Here is a 20,161-nt window from a genome sequence, read left to right as displayed (position 1 = left end):
AATAGGCCAAAGAAAACAGGGAGATTTAGAATCAGAATTCTTATTTCATTTTTAACGTAGGTAGGGATTACCACACACTCATTTCCATATTATTGTGGCTGCGGTCACTACAACAGCAGACTTGAGTAGTTGTGACACAAAATATTAAGGCCTGCAACACCTAAAATATTTACCCTCTTGAACTTGAAACAAACATTTGCCCATTCTTGTGGCAGTAGAAAGAACTCGAACCTGGAGTCAGAACATATTGATCTTAACACCGTTTTTACTCTTTGCTAACGGTGTCCAGGAGATGGTCTAACTTTTCACCTGCTCACCATCTATCCCCTGCTTCTTCCAGTAAATCACCGAGGTAAAGTGTCCCCCTGACAAAGTTCTGAGACATGATAGCTGCATCACTTAGAAGGCGTTTAGCGTCAAGGAGCTGAGGACCTCTTTAAATAATTAGGAAATATAGAACTAAATAGAACTGTGTTAAGTAAGAAGGAAATATACACAGAAACCCACAGACAGCCAAAGGTCTCTGCAATAGTACACTTGGAGACTCAGTGACATCATTCAGGGTCAGGGATCTTGGCACCTCTCCACTTTATAGATTGCAACCAATTCTTCATCCTAATGCTTATTCCCTTTGTGCTTAAAAGATGCAAACAATTTTTCCTGCAAGAGTCACATCCTCTGACTGAAACAGATTATCCAGAAGTGTTGAAAACAGTAAAGTACCATACACATATTAGATGTTATATTGCTATGCTGCTATTTTGCGAACTCCCTAAAAAAAACCAAATAATAATGGGAAAAAAAACAAATAAAAGCAATGTCTTGATTTTTGAGTACTTGAGATATTCACTAATTTAGTCACTCATTAAGAAAATATTGTTGAGCACATGCTCTAGGTCAGACGCTGTGCTAAATGCTGGGATACAAGACTAAGACAAGGAGATTCTACAATAATTCATTAATAAAGTCACAGTCTGTGACTTTTGTATAAAGAGTTATTAGTTGGTCTCAAAGTTCCTCTAAAAATGTTTACAGCAGTGGGTGAAATTTGGAAACCCAAAGGTTACTTCTTGGGTTGTCCAGACAGTATTTTAAATTACTGGAGAATTCTACATAATAATCCAGATTTCTGCCTTTCACATGGGACATTTTTTTGGATTTGAGCAATGGTTCTTCCCTTGGGTGTGGATGGGGCATGAGTCTTCCAGTTTCCAAATACTGTCATCAGTGCCTTTTGCTTTATATTTTGCCTGCTTTGCTTATTTACATTCCTTGTCTGGCTGTGAAGGGAGGTCACAGGCATTGGTGTGGACTCCGATGTGCAGGAAAAAAAAATTTTATTATGTCTAATGCCGGTCTTCTGCATCCAAATGGATACAAAACCTCACCCAAGTAGGATGAAGTTAAGTTCCCTAAATTTCTTCCAGTTTAAAGCAATGCCATTCCAGGTAAATAGCCCAAATTTCATAAGCCTGAACGCTTGTGATTCATTCTGCTCATCACTAAAATTTAGCCATGAGGCTAGCTTAAGAAGAAAGAGAACAAGATGTAGGAAGATTAAAGGATCCGTACCTGCCATGTCTGGATTGGACATGAGAAAGGATGTCCCAAGAGACAGGAAGAGAGAGGAATAAAATATCCCCTCCCCATTCTGGTCCCAGCCAGTAAACAGCAGCCAAAGAGACAGATGTGCCCTCACTTACCCTCCCTGGGCTCTGGCTGGGAGAGGAGAGGGTGCAGCCAAGAAATGAGAGAATAAGAAAAGAACAGGGTGCACGCCACACTTAATTTGGGGCTCTGGAAAGCAATCACCTCCCGGAATGCCCCAGCAACACCGCTGAGAAAGTATTCCCTGGGTGCGTTTGGCACATGAGACACTGATCCAATACATCAGGAACAAAATCACATTCCCTCCTCTCATGAGGCTTACGTTCCAGTGGAGAGAGACAAATAGTAAATGTGATTCCTAAGTGAATTATAGAGAACTGTCTTTAGTCGGGGTTTTGAAATATGACTCTGGCTGCTATGGGAGGAATGGACTCTAAGGGGGCCTAAGGGTTGACAACTACCATGGTAATTAAGGCAAAAGACGCCAGTGGCTCCAACAGAGTGTTGCAGTAATGTGGGGAGAAGTCATTGAGTTTGGGAAACATTTCAAGATGGAGCTGGCATGAGTTCCTGTCCCACTGGACTTGGACATGGGAGAAAAATAGGAGAGTCCTAGATGGTACCAGTGTCCTTGGCCATAGGCAACTGGAAGGTGGAGCTGACAGTGCCCGAGGTGGAAAAGATGCGAACAGAGACGCTCTGGGTGGGGGGTGGGGGGGCAGATCAGGTGTCCATGTTAAGGACCGAAATGTTTGGTAGTCATCAAAGTCGAGATATCGAGGAGGAGCACAGGGGTAGATTTGATGCTGCTGAGACAGAGAGGTCCTCAGTTTCCACGTGGAAAGAATGGGGTAAGAAGACACAGCAGGGAGCTGGGTTGAGAACTAATTGCCTGCCATGGATCCCCCGTGGCCAAAGGCTACATATGGACGTGCCAGGGGCCCAAGAGTTCTATGGTGCAAATGAAAACTGAGACGAGGCCAAGTGGGCTGAGAAAAAGCGGTGGCCCCTGACCAGGCCACAGAGGAGAAGGCCAGGGGCCGTAAGGACTGCAGACCTCACAGGCCCTGCATGCATGGCTACTCCCAGCAGCACAACACCCAGGGCAGAACCACCAATCCAAGGAGCATCCCCAACTTAGTCCTCAGCGGAGCCCCTTGAGGATCCAGATGTGTTTGAGAGCCATGTTTCTTCCCAACTGCCCCCAAGATCGAATTCCTCCGTAAGATGAGAATTCTGAAGGAGAGAAGAGGCCTCATCTCGAACCTAGAGCGGAAGGTCTCCGGATGCCTGGGCAACAGCTCTTTCCTATGGGACCCTAGGTTGGAAGTAGTATTTTACTTCCTTTTTTAAGGCAGAAAACTGAGGTTCAAAGAAACCAAGTGATACGTTTAAAGGCCACTAAGAAGTTCCATATATATACTATAAGTACCAACTGAAATATCATGGAGACAGATGATTAGGTGTTAGAGCTGACAGCTGGGACATCTGGGATCTGGGCTTTCAGTCATCATCTAAGCGCTGCTCCATGGAGGTTCAAGCCGCATGCACTCTGGACTCAGCACGGGCTGGCCCCAGGAGCCCAAGGGCAGCGCTCAGAAAAGAGTCCCAAGCATAGCATTTGGGAATAAAATGCTCTGAAATCGGGAGAGGGGCTCCCAGACGCAGTAAAATGGACCCAAGGGGATCTGGGCGGGACACAGTGTCCAGCGGGATTTATCTCTTGTGGCTTTGTTTCTTTTAAATTGTGGTCAAAAACGCATAACATAAAATTTGGCATCATACCCATCTTTACGTGTATAACTCAGAGGTTCTGAGGCCCTTCGCACTGTCGTGCAAGCATCTCCATCATCCACCTGCAGACTCTCGCAAAATTAAAATTCTGTCCCCATTAAGCAATAGCTGACTCCCCATTCACCTTCCCCCGGCACCCAAAACCCACCATTTTATGTTCTGCCTCTGTGACTTTGGCTCCTCGACATGCCTCGCACAAGCGGAATCATATTCTAGTTGTCTTTTTGTGACTGGCTTACTTGGCTTGGCATTCTGTCCTAAATATTCCTTCCCATTGCAGCCTGTGTCAGAAGGTCCTTCCGTCTTAAGGCTGAATGAGTCCCTCTTATGTACCTATCACATTCTGTTTGTCCATTCACCCACCGATGGACATTTGGGTTACTCTCACCTGTTGGCTATTGAGAATAGTGCTGTGATGAATATAGGTGTGCAAAGGGACTTATTTTGAACGTAGGCTGTGCCAGGTATCATTATCTCATTTAGTTCTCCCAACCATCATGCAGCATGGGGTGGCAGACTGTTAGGCATCCCCCAGCGTCCATTTCCCCCTTCTTCCTTAGTAGTAGAACCCTCTCTAGCTTTTTTTAAATTTTTATCATTTTTAAGGAGGTTCCACACCCAGCGTAGAGCCCAATGCAGGGCTCGGACTCACAGCCTTGAGATCAAGACCTGAGCTGACATCAAGAGTCGATGCCAACCGACCGAGCCATCCGGGGGCCTCTAGTTTTAAATCAGCACAAAACAAATGAGCAGAAAGTAAACGAGAGACAACAAAGGAAAGCTGCTGATGCTAAGCTCCCCTTGCAGCCGGAGGTAACTACCTCACCAAGTTCTCTCCAATGGCTGTGAAGAGAAGTGGTCCGTGCAGTTTCCAGGCAGGCTGTTCACAGCCGGGGGTGCACCCTTACCTTCTCTTTCCTACAGGCTGGAATGCGGATGTGGTGGTGGCCTATCTTGGATCTTGTGAACAAGAATACCCTCCTGCCCCCACCCAGAGACAGGGAATAAGGTAGAGAGAGTGTGAGCTTCTGACTTAGGCTGTTTGTGTGGGGCGTGACAACCCTCCGTCTTGCCTAAGACACAATTTTTTGAGGTCTTCGTTACAGGTGTCAAACCGTATCCCAACTAACACTGATAGATTGATTATTATTCTTGCTGTTTCACAGATGAGGAAACTAGTGCTCAGACAGACAGAATGCCTTACATGCACTCATGGCCATGGATGGACCAGCCCTGCCTGGCTCCACGCCTGTGTTCTTCCCATCACGCCATTTTGCCTCAGATCATGTTTAGGGGAGGTATATGCATAGGGGAGAGTGTGTGCCATATAGGCGTGTATAAGAACATATACGAATTTAGATTGTGTTATTAAATTCCTATTTCTAAAAAAAAAATTAAAGGTTACCAATTAAATAATATTTTAATTGCACCAAAGGCACTTAGGATTCAAAGGTATTTTTTTTCAAAGATATTTTTTAAAAGAATTCTTTTATGAAGTGAAGGCCACATCCCCAGTTTTGTTCTGTTATTCAAGCTTGGGTTTTCCTATACTACATTTAGCTTACTTAACACAGATCACATGCACACACACACACACACACACGCACAAATGGATAAATATGTCTCAATTGCCTTAATAGCCTATGATATTTGCTTTCAGGCTTCATCTGTCATATTGGAGGAGGGAGAAATCTGGAAGAGGGGAGGAACAAGATGGGTAATTCACACTCAAACTTTTAAATAAAATTTCCTTAGACGTATCATATTTGCAGTTTAAATTGTTTTTCTGTTGCATGAGTGGTTTAACCACCCCCCTCCAAAAAAAAAAAAAACATGAGAAGGAAGACAATGAAGCAAACTGAATCATTGGTTTACAACCTACAATGACCATGACTTTAGCTGGGAGTGCATGAGAGTACTTCCTTAATTCTGCCATCTGGCAAGGTTTTCCATGTGATTAATGAGAGACCATTGCACAACATTACCAGGAGGGAAACAATTCCAATTATGCATAAAGTGAAACCAAAATTACTATGCAAATGATTTCAGTAATGTAATAGAATGGGATATCTGGTCATTACAGGGCAGACAATTCACAATGCTAATTGGGGTTAGTGTGTTTTGAGAAGGTAAATAATATTAACAGTAAAATAAATCCAAACTAATATTAGGTTTGATTTTGCCTATAATCAAGGGGCATGGTCTGGCTTCTGAAATTACATGTATATTAAAAAGATAAACCATACTTGCTGTAGGCATTTTACTTCTCTCAGAAGTAAAACGACTTTGGGTTGAGACACTGGGAACAAAATGATACCGAGATGAGATTTAGCATTTGAGAGGGGAGTCAGCCGTTGAGGGTCTTTGGGCCAGAAGATCTGAATGGAAATAGACAAGCTTTCATTCTCAGAGTTGCCCAAATAGACCTGGGGCAAGAGGTGATGCTCAATCTGAAGAACAGGGGAGGACAAAGAAAAAGGAAACTGCTGATCAGCCATCCACTTGAAACCTTTTTTTTCCCCCAGTCTCTTTTCTGTTACCCAAGTATAAGTCCTACATCACCACCCACTTGTTCTGTTATGATCACTTTCAAATCAGTTTCTTCTGAGTCCCTCCTCCTCCCCATTCATGCTCACCTCTCCACCATGCCATGCTATGGCAGCTCATGAGGTCCTTCCCTTCCACTGCTGAGTCCCACACATTTTACCTCTGGGGGAAGTACCCAAAGCCTCCTTCATCAAACTTTTCTCTCCCCATTCTGCACAGCCACCAGAAGGGCACAGAACCTGAGCTTGGATAATCAGAGTCATTCCCCCAAGACTCTTACAAAATGGAGCCCATTATCCCAGCAGCAGTGCCCAAATTTTGAGCCCGTCCAGCAGCTTCCCCCGACCCTGCCTCCACAGCAAACATGACATCTGCTTGTGGCTCCTCTCATCCTATTTTTGGGCCAGGTGTTTTAGCTTCACTCCCATTCCCTGATCCACATAGCGTCCTTCTAACAAATTCCCCTTCTAGATGATCCTAACCAGCACTGGTTTCTGTGGATTTCCAAAAAGGAACCATAACTGATACACTTCTCCTGAGAAATTTAAGCTAGATCTACATGGCATTCAGTGGATGGGCATGAGAAGAAGGTCATGATCATCTTGTAAATTGGTGCTGTTTCTAGAGATTGCTTGTGGTCATTTGACATTTGGAAACATCCTGTGAGTACATGATACCATCAGAAGCAGTGGAAGCAGTGGTTGAGAACCAAGCTCTCAGCATAGACCATGTGGGTTTCAACCTCACTTCCTCCAGTTGAGAGCTTGTGTGGCCTTGGGCAAGTTGCTTACAAGGAAAATGGAGAGAGCAAGAATACATTCCTCCAAGGATTGCTGGGAGAATGAATGAGTTATACATGCGGATTTCCTAGAGCAGAGCCTGATACTGGCAAGCATTGTAAGCATGTAAAATGTGATTATTAAGATTTCCGAAAAATAGCCTATGTGGGCAGGCAAAATAAGATTTAAAGCATAATGACTCAATACACTTACTTGACATCTGTGTACAAGGATTTATGCCGCTTCCATAGTAGTTCCCCTGGGGCTACTGATATCCCATGATACTGCCATTATTCAAGTTTGGGGGGAGTTGGGGGGGTTTTTTTGGTTTTTGGTTTTATTTGCCGGTTCCAAAATTTCTTTTTTAGAACTTTGTTTACAGCTGCTGTACATAGATTGTAGTGCACTTTTTCCAGTTGGAAGGGGATTCAGTTACTAAATACCAGGAGAAAGTTACTATTAGAGCAGGTAGGCGGTGTGTGACCACTACTCCCAAGGTTGCCCAAGCCCTGCCAAAAACCGACATTGTAAAAGTGAGGATACACACCTCTTTGCTCCCATGGGCCCTACTGGCTCAGGGAACCCAAGTCTTTTGGTAAAACTGCAGGCATTTGCTCGTCTGACAGCAAAGTCACTAATCCAGAACCTTAAGTGTCCTCGCTGCCCCTTATGGGGTCTCAGATGACCAGCAAGGAAGCCCGGGCCTGGGACATACTCCTGCCTCCCCTGCTCCTAGAAGGCACCAATCAGTACCTGCTTCTGCTGCTGCTACCTCTTGGTCCTTCACTCCTAGCCCTGTCCAAAACACTTATCAGGCTCTCCAGAGGTAGCCAGAGTTTGATGCATGTTAACTTGAACACTTCCCAAGTGTCAGATCCATGGGTCTAAAATTTGAGAGCTCACTGGCATCTTGGGAAATTTAATCCTCTACCCAGCTCTCAATGTGAAGATAATGCCCCTCTCAGTACTCCGAGTGAGACACTTGACCTCCCAGCTGCCAAAAACAGCAGGAAATGAGTCCCCAGGTCTCCCCCCTGGACTCCACCACACACAGTGCTTTGCATTCAGGACTCCCCGGTGCCCACAGGTGTCTTGGGTCAGGTGTGGTAGTGGAGGATATAGTCAAGGCACTGGCGTCTTTCAATGCATGTTTGATTCAGAGAAACAGTGGTGGCCGACCGGAAGCTCACCCAGTCATGTTCTGATCCCAAGTGGTGGTCTAGTCACCAAGCCCTGCAGAGGACACAAGCGGTTGGTATCATCTTCTAGGATAACTCATCTTGGTGGTGAGCAGCTGGCTCACCAGCGCTGCAGTCCCTGGGAAGGTTCTGAGTTCCACTGGCCAGTCTCTTAGAAGAACGCTCGCCTGGTTCCCTACAGCCTCAGGCAAAGTTGTCTCCGACAATAGCTGCCATCAGTGACAAGTATGGCTCACTGAGTGAGAAGAGGCTTGGGAATAGAGTCATGGTTAAACCTCTCTGCAAAAGCCAGAGCCACTCAGAAGCAGGGCTATGGTTGGGGCTCTCCTATAGAAAGCACCTAACACCAGGCTAGTAAAAGGTGCCAAGTAACTGCCATTCTGAGTTCTAAGTTGGGAGCCAGATGTCGGGAGCAATTATCTTTATCTCCATAAAGTACTCACTGAGAGAGGGTCACTTCAGCAGAATGAGCACCAACACCACCTCCAACCACACATTGACGTGAAAATAGGGTAAGGATGGGACAGAGCTTAATTTGGGGCTGCAGTAGGAGAACATTTAGATGTTGCAAAGTGCCAACCTACTATCCTTTCCTTTTAAGACAGGAGCAATGTCTCTAACTAAGCATATTAGTTCCGGCACCCAAGGCAGTGTCTCTCATCCAGTAGGAGCTGAATACACATTTGTTCAGGACCAGTCCCTCTCTGTAAAAACAATTTCCAGGCCTTCAGTGAGAGATTCTAAGAGATAGAAAGACATCTTCTTTCAGTCCTGCTAGTCCCGATCTACTTCTGAATTGAAACAGTGACAGTCATGATCCCTTTTCTCCTTCATTTTTCCCCTAATTTTTTTCTAATCTTTTCAAGGAGATAAAATGTAGTTTAAAAACTAACAACACCAAATAGAACATAATTAAATGTCCAGTGAGCTCCGTGGAAAAGAAACATGGCTGTGCCCAGAGGTAAACAAGAATATGTGGCCAGGGTGGTTCTCCATCCATTTTCACTGTACCCAACCTAAAAAGGCCCATCTCAAACAAGACCAATGCCAAGCCTTTCCCTACACCTCTTCATTCCCAAATCTACCTCTTATCTGACTCACCAAATCTCCATGGTACAGTTTGGTCTAGTTGTTTTGGGTTTGTTTGTTTGTTTGCTTGCTTTCTGCTTTAGCTTTGGGTTTTTTAAACAATATAAAAAAAATAAAAGCAGTATAGAAATGTATAGAGTAAAAACTAAAAATTCCCTCAGCCCTCAAGGATTGTTTGTGTTTCTCTTATAGGATTTCTTTGCTTTCCCTTTTTACTGTAATTTTTTTTTTTTTAATTTGACTTCCCTCCCACAATTTGGAAGTTCATGGAAGGAAAATAATGCATCTTATTCACTTTTGATCTACTTCAGAACTGGTAAAATTTGAGATTGAGTAGAACCTTAAAGCATGGATAGGTTTTAACAGGTAGGGAGGATAGGGAAAGCTATTTGAAACTGGCATGCTATCTCACACTTAGGAGAAAAGGTATGTTTGTGAAATGAATGAATGAATGAATGAATGAGAGATTTATCCTCTGTGGTAACCAAATAATGGATTGAGATAAATTCAGGATTAATAAAATTTATGAATAAAAATTTTCCTAAACAATGTAAGAGGAGAGGGGCGCCTGGGTGGCTCAGTTGGTTGAGCCTCTGACTTCAGCGCAGGTCACGATCTCATGGTCTGTGAGTTTGAGCCCTGCGTCGGGCTCTGGGCTGATGGTTCAGAGCCTGGAGCCTGCTTCCGATTCTGTGTCTCTCTCTCTCTCTGCCCCTCCCCCGTTCATACTCTGTCTCTCTCTGTCTCAAAAATAAATAAACGTTAAAAAAAATTTTAAAACAAAAAAAAATCAAAAATAAATAAACATTAAAAAAAATTTTTTAATGTAAGAAGAGAGGAAGGAAAAGAAAAAAGTAAAACAAATAGTCTTAGTGATCGATCATGTTTTCAGCAATGTTGCTAAATATAAGCTGGTATAAATTAACAATTTTTGTTTCCCAGTTTTTGACACTGTCTCCTTCCTTAATTCCTAAATACATGCTGAATTACATGTATGAAAATTTTATTTCAAAATTTTAAAGTATATATTCTTATAGAAGTTTAGAGTTTCTCTTTTTCTCCTTGTTTTGGTTTTGAAGGGATACCAGCCTCATAAAATGAATTTAAGAGCTTTCTTTCTTTCTCTATTACTGGAACAGTCTGCATAAGTAAAACTTCCTTCATGATGTGATAGACTGAATCTTGAAAATTGATCCATGGGAGTGAGGGAGCATGTGTGTGTGTGTGTGTGTGTGTGTGTGTGTGTGTGTTTATTTTTGAAACTTGATTCAATTTCTTTGATGTTAATAGGACTCTTCAGATTTTCTATGTCCTCTTGAGTCATTTCTCAAGCTTAAAGAACTTTATTGGCATAAAGCTGTTCATGATATTCTCCTATACTCTCTTTGTATCTTTATTTGTTTGTAATCCCTTCTGTATCTGCAGTCATGATTCCTTTTTCCTCTTAACAGCAATTATCATTTACCACTGATATTAATGCCAATCAATATTGCTGGAAGTTTATTCTGTTAGTGTTTTCAAAGAAGTTGTTTTAATTAATGTTTACTGGTTGTCTATAATTTTTTGTTTCATATTTAATTATTTTCTGTTCTTATCTTTAATATTACCCCTTTCTCTTGTTTTGGGTTTATTCTGCCACTTGTTTTTTATTTATTTGTAATTTTTAAATCTTTTTTTTGTCAAATAAATGTATTAACTCCATAAATGTAAAGTATTATAATCACTAAACCCCATTATCCCTTATTTGTACTGTTTTTCTAAATATTTTATAATATTTATTACAATTTGGTCTTGTGATATACATTATTGATTACTGTGGTTTTTTTTTCATTTTTAAAACTATGGGGACTGTCTATAGTATTGATTGCTAGTTTGATTGCCTTTTAGTAGAACAACATAGTCTATAGCGTATTTGTTTTCAGGTGTTTGCTAAGACTTTTTGTGGATTTATACATGTTTATTCTTTAATTAATGGGATCAGGGTGGTTTTATTATGCCTATTTTATTATATTGTCCAAACCTCCTAAACTCTCTAAAGATGCTGTCTGCCTTATTTATCAGATTCTAAAAAAGATATGTTAGACTCTCCAGGATTGGTAAGAATATTCCCATTTCTCCCTGAAATTCTCTCAATGTTGGTTTAAATATTTTGAAAATAAAGCTGGTAGATGCAGACGAGTTCAGACCTATTTTAGTTTCCCAGAGAATTGCTTAATTTATTGTTCGGTGATGACTTTATCTCTTACAATGATTTTATTGCCGTGAAAAAGCTAATATTAATTATTAATGTATTTTAAGACAATATTAATAATTCCTAATTACTAATGACTGGGCTCATATTGATATTGCTATGACTACTTTTTAAAAAAAAATTTAGCTTGTATAGAAGAGTGTTACAGGAGCCAAGGAGGGTGGTTTGGGCTCACCCCCGTTCAAGCCAGCTGCCAGCCCATGAGCTCGGCATCCCCCTGCTTAGGCCACCCACTCTGGTGAGGGACAGTGGATGCATGCCCTATAATTGCAGTCATTTCTCTTCTTCCCTGCATGCCCAGGTGGAGACGAGGGCAGGGCCCACAGGCTGGGTGGATAAGACATTGCTAACAAACACACCTTCATTGGCTAAAGACCATTCCAGACACTGCAAGAGCTGAGGGTCCTTCTTCTGACCAGGGTCAGCATTCCATCTCTTCCCCATCCCAGCTCAGCCTTATCAAGGACAAGGAGCACGTCCTAGTGTCCAGGATGCTTGATGGCCATCAAGGCACTTCAACCTCAGCTCAGCTCAGTCTGGAAGAAAGCCTGAGACCAGGGGAAACCACGGCACCCATTTGGGTGTATATTTACGCTATAAAGTGAGGGAGGTACATTTTTTAAAAGTCTGAGGTCATTTCTAGTTGAGGAAAATGCTTATTGCAATAGGTGACCTGCTCTTCGTACGGGGAATTTCAAATCTGAATTATGCTGAGAAATTAACTTATAATTATGCTGAGAAACTAAACAAACAAATCCTCAGAACTGAACACAAGAAGGTTGCAGTGAAGGGAAATGATGGCAGGGGGATGGATATTAGGAAATTCTAAGGTGGAGCTTGGCAGAGCAGGAACGCTTTTCTTCAAACGCTCAAACCAATGACGACGTTTTTTTTCCCCAGAAAATTCCCCTTTTTTCTGAACTTCCACCTCTCTGGCAAATGAAACATAGCAATTTTCAAGACAAAGCAAGCTCTGTGTAAGTATAAAACATTTTAAAATATACAACATGCTTTCGAATTTTATTTTAGTCCTCCAAAAATCTAACAAAGTAACTCTTCATCTGTTTAAAAAAAAGACTGAAAGATATGTGTTATATAGACCCTCTATTTGTAGGAAATCTTTCCTATACCAGCTTTATAAAACTTAGGAGAATCCTAATACTTAACCAGAATTCAGGCGCAGAAAGCACAAAATCTGAAATCACCAGCACAGCCCCGTGGCTGTTCCACTAGGTGGCAGCATATAATAACGAATAATGGTACTACAAGGGCATGAAGCGAAAAGCTACTTTCATAACAAATGTCAGTCCCACAAAGACTCTGAAAGAATATAAAAGAACTTGAGTAACTTTCAGCTTAACTTTAGAGTACTGTGGATCTATTAGAGGCGTTATTTTACTCCACACATTCACACTTTCTAGTTTAAGTACAAACTCTTGAGACTGAAGTATGATATGGGTAGAAGGGTTGGATTCTCTGACACATCTTTTCTTCATTTACATTTAAACTAAAGGAAATGAAAACCGATCTCCTAGCCAAGACAGCTTTCAACAGATACCAAGAATCAGTTGGGGTGCCTGAGTGGCTCAGTCGGTTAAGCGTCCGACTTCAGCTCAGGTCATGATCTCCCGGTCCATGAGTTTGAGCCCCGCGTGGGGCTCTGTGCTGACAGCTCGGAGCCCGGAGCCCGGAGCCTGTTTCAGATTCTGTGTCTCCCTCTCTCTCTGCCCCTCCCCCGTTCATGCTGTGTCTCTCTCTGTCTCAAAAATAAATAAAAACGTTAAAAGAAAAATTTAAAGACTCAGCTATAATAAAGCCTTTCTCAAAGTCAGATCTTGAATTTTATTTGGCAATTAATGATCTAGAAAAGAAACTCAAGATTTCAGGGAAACATACCAATCCAACTGAGAAGTTTAAGGCCAAAGGTCATTCTACAAATTCGGGGCATGAACATGTTTTGCTCGGCCTGAAGTGTGTGTGTATGTGTGTGTGTGTGTGTGTGTGTGTGTGTGTGTTTTAAGAAGAGTCCATATTCGAATTCACACTCTTTCATACAAAACTCCAGATCCCTGGGTTATCTGGAACATACAGAAGATCCCATATTTTCACACGCAACAGAGGCTGGAATCAAACAGTGGCTGCTCCTTTTTGACCAAGCAAGAGCCCTTAAGTTTTTCTCATTTCCTCTGGCTCTATTATCTATTTCCTAGCTATATTTTTTTAATGTTTATTTATTTTTGAGAGAGACGGAGAGAGACAGAGTGCAGGTGCAGGAAGGGCAGAGAGAGAGACAGGGAGACACAGAGTCCGAGGCAGGCTCCAAGCTCTGAGCTGTCAGCACAGAGCTCAGCGTGGGGCTCGAACTCGTGAACCGCAAGATTCGTGACCTGAGCTGAAGTGGGAAGCTTGACCGACTGAGCCGCCCGGGTGCCCCAGCTATATTTGCTTTCTATTGTTATATAACAAATCGCCACAAACTTAGAAGCTTAAAACGACACCCACGCGTTAGCTCACGGTCCCGTGGATCAGAAATCCAGGCCTGCGTTTTCTGCCCAGGGGCTTGCAAAGCCAACATCAGTGTGTTGGCCAGACTGCAACCCCATCCAGAACTTAGAATCCTCTTCCAAGCCTATGGTTGTGGCAGAATTCGGTTCTTTGCGGTCGTGGGCCTGAGCTCCCCATTTCCTTCCTGGTTCTCAGCAATTCCTATCAGCTGCCTGCGTCCCTCACCATGTGATCGCCTCCCTCTTCAAAGCCAGCAAGGGAGAACTTACCACGCACTAAATCCCATTCAGGCCTCCAATCTCTCTGCAGAAGTAGCCCGGTCCCCTTTAAGAACTCAGCTAGTTAGTTCAGGCCCACCCAGGTTACTCTCCCTTTCCGAAAGTCAGTGTGCTAGAGGACACAACCTAGTTATAAGAGTGATGTCCTCCCTCAATCACAGTTCCAGAGATTGTACAGAGATTATAATGGAACATGCCACTGTGACATGAGGCAGATCTCAGAATCCGATTTACTGCACTTGGCGAAGAGTCAGTTTGTCATTTATTGTGAAACACACACTCTTCCTTTTTCAGAATAGAGTTTAAAGGAAATGGAACTATTTCTATGCAAACATTTCTATTAAATGATAAGAAAGAGAAAATGGTGAGTGGAAAGGCCACATAGTTCCACAAGAAAACAAGGAAAAGATTCTTACGTGTTTCTAATGAAAATAAAAAGGACTATTTGTAGACTGAGGCCTCGTGTTTCATTTGCGGTACCATCCGGTTGCTTTGGGGGTTTCCGTCTGGGACCTCTAACTTAAAGCATCTCCTGACATCCATCGCCACTAAAACCCTCTGAGTCCCTCTCAAAACACACCCCATGGGACTCTTGGCCCCTCGCTCCTACTTCTCCCTTTCCTCTTGACGTTGGTTTCTTAAGTCTCCCGGGTTCGCCAAGATGGAGAGTTTCCCTATTCCAGCGCTTCTCAAACTGTCTTCCGACAAAGGAACTTTCTTCCCCCAACCCACCACAGACGGATGCTTTTGTAAATCGAAATAATGCAGTGAAAATAGAATGCGCTTACTGCTTATGTTCTTGGATGTTCGAGCAATATTAGATTGATGTTAAAGTTTCTAAACTTTATCTCACTAAAGGCTGGTAAGCCACGGCTCATGGACAGCTACCACTGCACTGACCACGCAAAGCTCACGATGAACTTTCATCAAAGAAATTTTCAGTGCAAATCCTGTGTAGTATCTAATTACATATATCGCTATGGCTGTGATAGCTATCTTTTCTTGTGGAATTATTATGTGCCTCTGTCAAGTATTTTTCTCGTACTTTATTCACATTATCTCCTTTGGTCCTCAAAATCTGCTGATGAGTGAATTCTGTTATTTTATAGGTATGCAAACCAGGCACAGATAATGTAAATAACTTGGCCGCATTTGCACAGTCTGTTCTCAAATACCATGCTCTGTGGCCACTCGAGTGGCCACAAGGGTTGTTAGAAATTGTACCAGAAACTAGAGCTCAAACTACAACTCCTCTGTCTCCTAGATACATGACATGGGCCAAATTATTTAACTTCTCTGAGGTTCACTGTCTTCATTGAAATGCAGTATTATAATCTGCGGCTCACTGGGAGAAAATAGGGAGAGATGGTTACACGATATAATTTGTATTAGTACTTTACAAATTGTAAAATTCTCTTCCAGGATTAATTATACACACACATCAATTTTTTTAAGGTGATATTGGCATAGTCTCTAACCAACGTCCTTCAAAAAGCCTCTTTCAAATATGCTGTACTGGTGAGGGCTCAGCAGGGGAAGAAAACCCACTCTTCCATACAGAAACAATTGAATACCGGGAACAGAGTTGATGGAAATATTATATTTATATTATATTTTTATATATTATACAATACATTATATATGCATATATATAATATATATATACACATACATGTACCAGAGACATAAGAATATTTTGTATCTATAAATAAATATATATAATTATAAATATATTTTTACATGTAAGTAAATATAATATACGTAATAAATATGAATATATAATAAATAAAATATATATGACATATATGGATTCAACACAAATAGCAAAGAATCCTCAGTCCCTCCACCTTACAAATGCTTCACATTTTAATCTTTTGTTCTCAGTTTTGTTCATCTGTTTATCTTCCTGCCACCCTCATGGCTGCACTAGTCCAAACGTACCAATATAGCTTTCATAAATACATAGATACCAATCATCTGATTTACATAAAAATGCTGTCAGCCATAAGCTTAGCATAGCAGACACTGGGACTTAAAAGCCGATTGCCATAAAATAGTTAAGTGCAGGGGACATCTCCTATTTATTTTCACCAGATGAACAAGGACCTGGAGAAGCCAAGCGTGGAAGCGGGGAAACTTGGGAAAAATCCAGGAAACCAATTCACAGAAATAGGGAGGAAGAAGGGCTAAAAAGAGAGGTGTTTTGAAGGGGGTGCTGCAGAACTGGCCTATTGTCCCTGCAGAGCAGGAGGTCAAGGGGACAGGGCGGGGTTGGGGCTTGAGGGGAGAGAAAAAACTTTGCAGTGGGCCATGGTGAGGGATTGGAAACCAGCTCACCACGGAATGGCAGTCAGTCCTAAGCCGGCTCAGGGCCAGCTGCGGGGAGAAGTCATCAGTTCCTGATGTTTCCAGTGGGTCTGGAGGCAAGATCTGTCTCCTCTGAGAGTCTTGGTTCTGCTCTCCACCTTTCATATGCAGACATACTAGCATTGGGAAGATGTGTATCTTACACACACATTTTAGATCTGCAGGTGGTGAGGACCGGGAATTGTTACTTTGTGTTACTCTGTGCCTCTAACTCTTCTCCTCTCTAGTTTAGCATCTCAACCTGCAGCCGCTCCTCAACTAACACTCATTCTGCCATCTTGGCAGCCTTCTCTTGGAAATAAGATAACTCACGACGAGAACTGGTACATCTTCAGGTTACCTTGTGGGATGGTTAAGTTTGTGTCATCTTGGCTGGGCCACAGTGCCCAGATATTTGGTCAAACGTTATTCTTGACGTTTCTGGGAGGTGTTTTGGGGGGAAAGTTTAACATTTACATCAGCGGACTCTGGGTAAAGCAGTTTGCTCTCCATAATGTGGGTGGGCCACATCCAAGCCGTTGAAGGCCTGCATAGAAAAGGACTGACTTCACCCATGCAAGAAGGAATTCTGTCAGAAGAATGCCCTTGGATTCTAATTGCAACTGTTCACTGGGTCTTCGGACTGCTGGCCCACCCCATCAGACTTGGGGCTTGCCAAGCCTCCGTAATTACATGAGCCGATCCTCAAAATATATCTATAGATACATGATTAGATAGACATGCAGTTAGATATGAAGATTAGAGACATACAAATGATAGAGACAGAGACAGACACATCATGTCGGTTCTATTTCTTCAGAGAGTCCTGGCTAATACACTTTATGAAAAGTGTTTTCACATAAGCTACCCAGCAGGTGCATTATGAAAGTTATTTGTGCCAATCAGCTTATACGGGCTTTTCAAAATTCTTTCACGTGAAAAGGGATATAAACTTTTGTGATCCCTTCTCCATTTCTCTTTGCTAATTTTCAAACGCCAAAGCCCACAGCAGCTACTGAATGCTCATATCTGATATGAGTTACACAGAGGTAGGCCGAGCCTCAATTCATTAGTAGCACTTGTAAAAAAACAAACAGACACACAATAATTAATGACCACGAGCTTGTTTATTCCCCGACTTCCCCTCTGATCTTCGAATAAGCTGCTTTTCTTCAAATAATGCAGGGTTTCTAACCTATCAGTTATAAATATTATTACAAAGTGGATTTGAAATTCAGCAGCACATCTAGAGAGAAGGATGAGGATTCTGTTGGAATAAAGATGACTAATGATGTATTATCAAGAGCAGCAGCAGCTAAGGCTGGTGCAATTGGCAACTCACCCACGTAGTTCCAAAAACAGACCGCCTCGTTGAGATCCATGATGTAATACTAGCAGCCTTCTGATGGAGAACTCTCTGGGTCTTCTCTTTGACCCAATTCACTAACAGAGCTTTACTTTCAGGCAAACAACCCTGGGTTAGGATGAGAAGTAAATGGAGAACAGCATAGCTAAGCTTTATTCTCTCTCCTTTTGAATCTACTTTATGGAGGGCTTAGTTTGGGGGACAGAGCTGCCTCAGATCATAGGCACCAACACAGTCAACCCAGATTCTGAAATCACAAAATTGCTTGTCCTTGCTGGAAAACACCTGCTACCCTATGCAAACCCCCCAGCCCCATACCATCTCTTCCTCTCCTCTAGTCCCTGCTTGGGACTGCGCCAAGACCTTCCCACAATTTCTAAGCCAAAAGATCACGCTTGGCAGAGTGGAGGTCCTCGGAAGCCCATTTTGGAGCCATCGCTGGCATGTCTTCTGATTGGCCAGTATCCATGCGCTACTGATCTGTAAACATGTGACGTGTCATACCTGGCTGGTAGGGAATGTTTTGAACATTCTTTTTATTTTTTTTTTCCCCATACAAAGGTTTTTAACTAACCTATATTGGCTCCTGTCATTCCAAGCACCACGATCAATCTTCTCTCTCTCTCTCTCTCTCTCTCTCTCTCACACACACACACATACCCTTTACTCCTCATGACAACCTTGTGATGTAGGTGGTACCATAATAATCCCCCCACCCCCCTCAAAATCATATTAATATTAGCTAACATTCTTTGTGCTGGATGACAGGCCCTACGCTGGGCACTCTACATGGATTCGCTAATTTAATCTACAACGATGTCATGAGATATAGGCTTTTTTATCCCCAATATCTAGATGAGTCAACTAGCACCAAAAAAATTAAATAACATCCTCAACACTAAAGAGCCTCTAGGAACAGAGCAAGAGCACTCACCAAGGTTTTCCCACCCACTGCATTCTCCGTTCTTGCCTTACAAGTTGATATTGGCAGAAGTATTGAGTAACAGGGCTACCGCAATTTCTAAATGGCTTAAAAGTGGATTAAGCTCTCGCTTTCAGCTTTAGCATCGGCAACTTCTACATTTCACAGCAGAAAGGTTAGCATTCTAACAGCTAACTGATCTCTAGATGCAACTGTGCTCCTGTTGCTCATTGGCAATTCTAATCTCCAAAGGACGGGCATTTTACCATAGTGACTCTTTCTGTGTTTTTATTATACGTCGTATTTAAGGTGAAAAAAACTGTGGCTTTGACTTCCTGGGGCTATCGCAGAGCAGAGGAGTTGCTGGAGATTTTCTCTGATTCCTGCCCCCACCCCACTTTTCCCTATTCCTATCCAGAGGAGAATGCTTCACCACAAGCTCTGGGACAGGACCTATGCCTATTTCATTGGATCCCCAGCCACGAATCTAGTGCCTAGAACATGAGAAAATAGAAAACGTTGTTTTAATACAGGAATAAGTACGGATGATAGGGATGCCTGGGTGGCTCCGTGGGTTAAGTGTCTGAATCTTGATTTTGGCTTAGGTCATGATCTCACAGTTCATGAGGTTGAGCCCTGTGCTGGGCTTTGTGCTAGCAGCACAGAGATTCTCTCTAATCTCTGGTGCTTGAGATTCTCTCTCTCCCTCTCTCTCTCTCTCTCTCCCCCTCCCCCTGCCCTCTCTCTCTCTCTCAAAATAAATAAACTTAAAAACATTTTAAATAACATCAATGTCTCCAAAAGAGGGTGTGCCTTCAGTCATGACAATTATCGTACTTCCCACAATATATTTTCTAAGTCCCTTGGGTTAAAAAGTCACCATATCCAGTATACGACATCTGACACCTGGTTCTCTCTTCATTCTTTCATTTCAACAAGCATTTACTGAAATAATCATTCATTTATCTAACAAGTGTTTGTTGAGCACCCGTTATACACTAGGCAACGTGCTCAATTCTGGGAATACAGTGACGCATGAGAAGGTAAGCAAGGTCACTTCCTCAGGCAGCATATGTTCTAGTTGGGGGAAGGAGGTGGAAATGAATGCATTCAGAAAACAACTCCGAAAGTAATACGCAATATACTTATCAATTGTATGAAGGGCTATGAAAAATAAAATAAATGAGGGGGAGAGATGGAGAAACTAGGAGTAGCAATGAGAAGATGACCTTGGGCTATCTAAAGGATGAAGATTATGTCACCGTGCAAAATGGTGGGAAAGAGCATTGTGGGCAGAGAGAAGAGTCGTACAGGTGCTTGGGCTCTTGAGAAACAGAAAGGAGGCTGATGCTGCTCCAGTCCAGTGAGAAATGGGGAGGGGCAGGAAGGAGAAGGCAGACCTTGCAAGACTTCATGGTACTGAGTTTGCCTTTTATTCTCAGAGAAATGAAAGGCCAATGGAGGGGAATGAAAAGAA

This window comes from Panthera uncia, chromosome B1 (assembly GCF_023721935.1).
Source record: "Panthera uncia isolate 11264 chromosome B1, Puncia_PCG_1.0, whole genome shotgun sequence".
NCBI classification, from domain to species: Eukaryota; Metazoa; Chordata; class Mammalia; order Carnivora; family Felidae; genus Panthera; species Panthera uncia.
Note: the sequence above shows the minus strand (reverse complement) of the source record.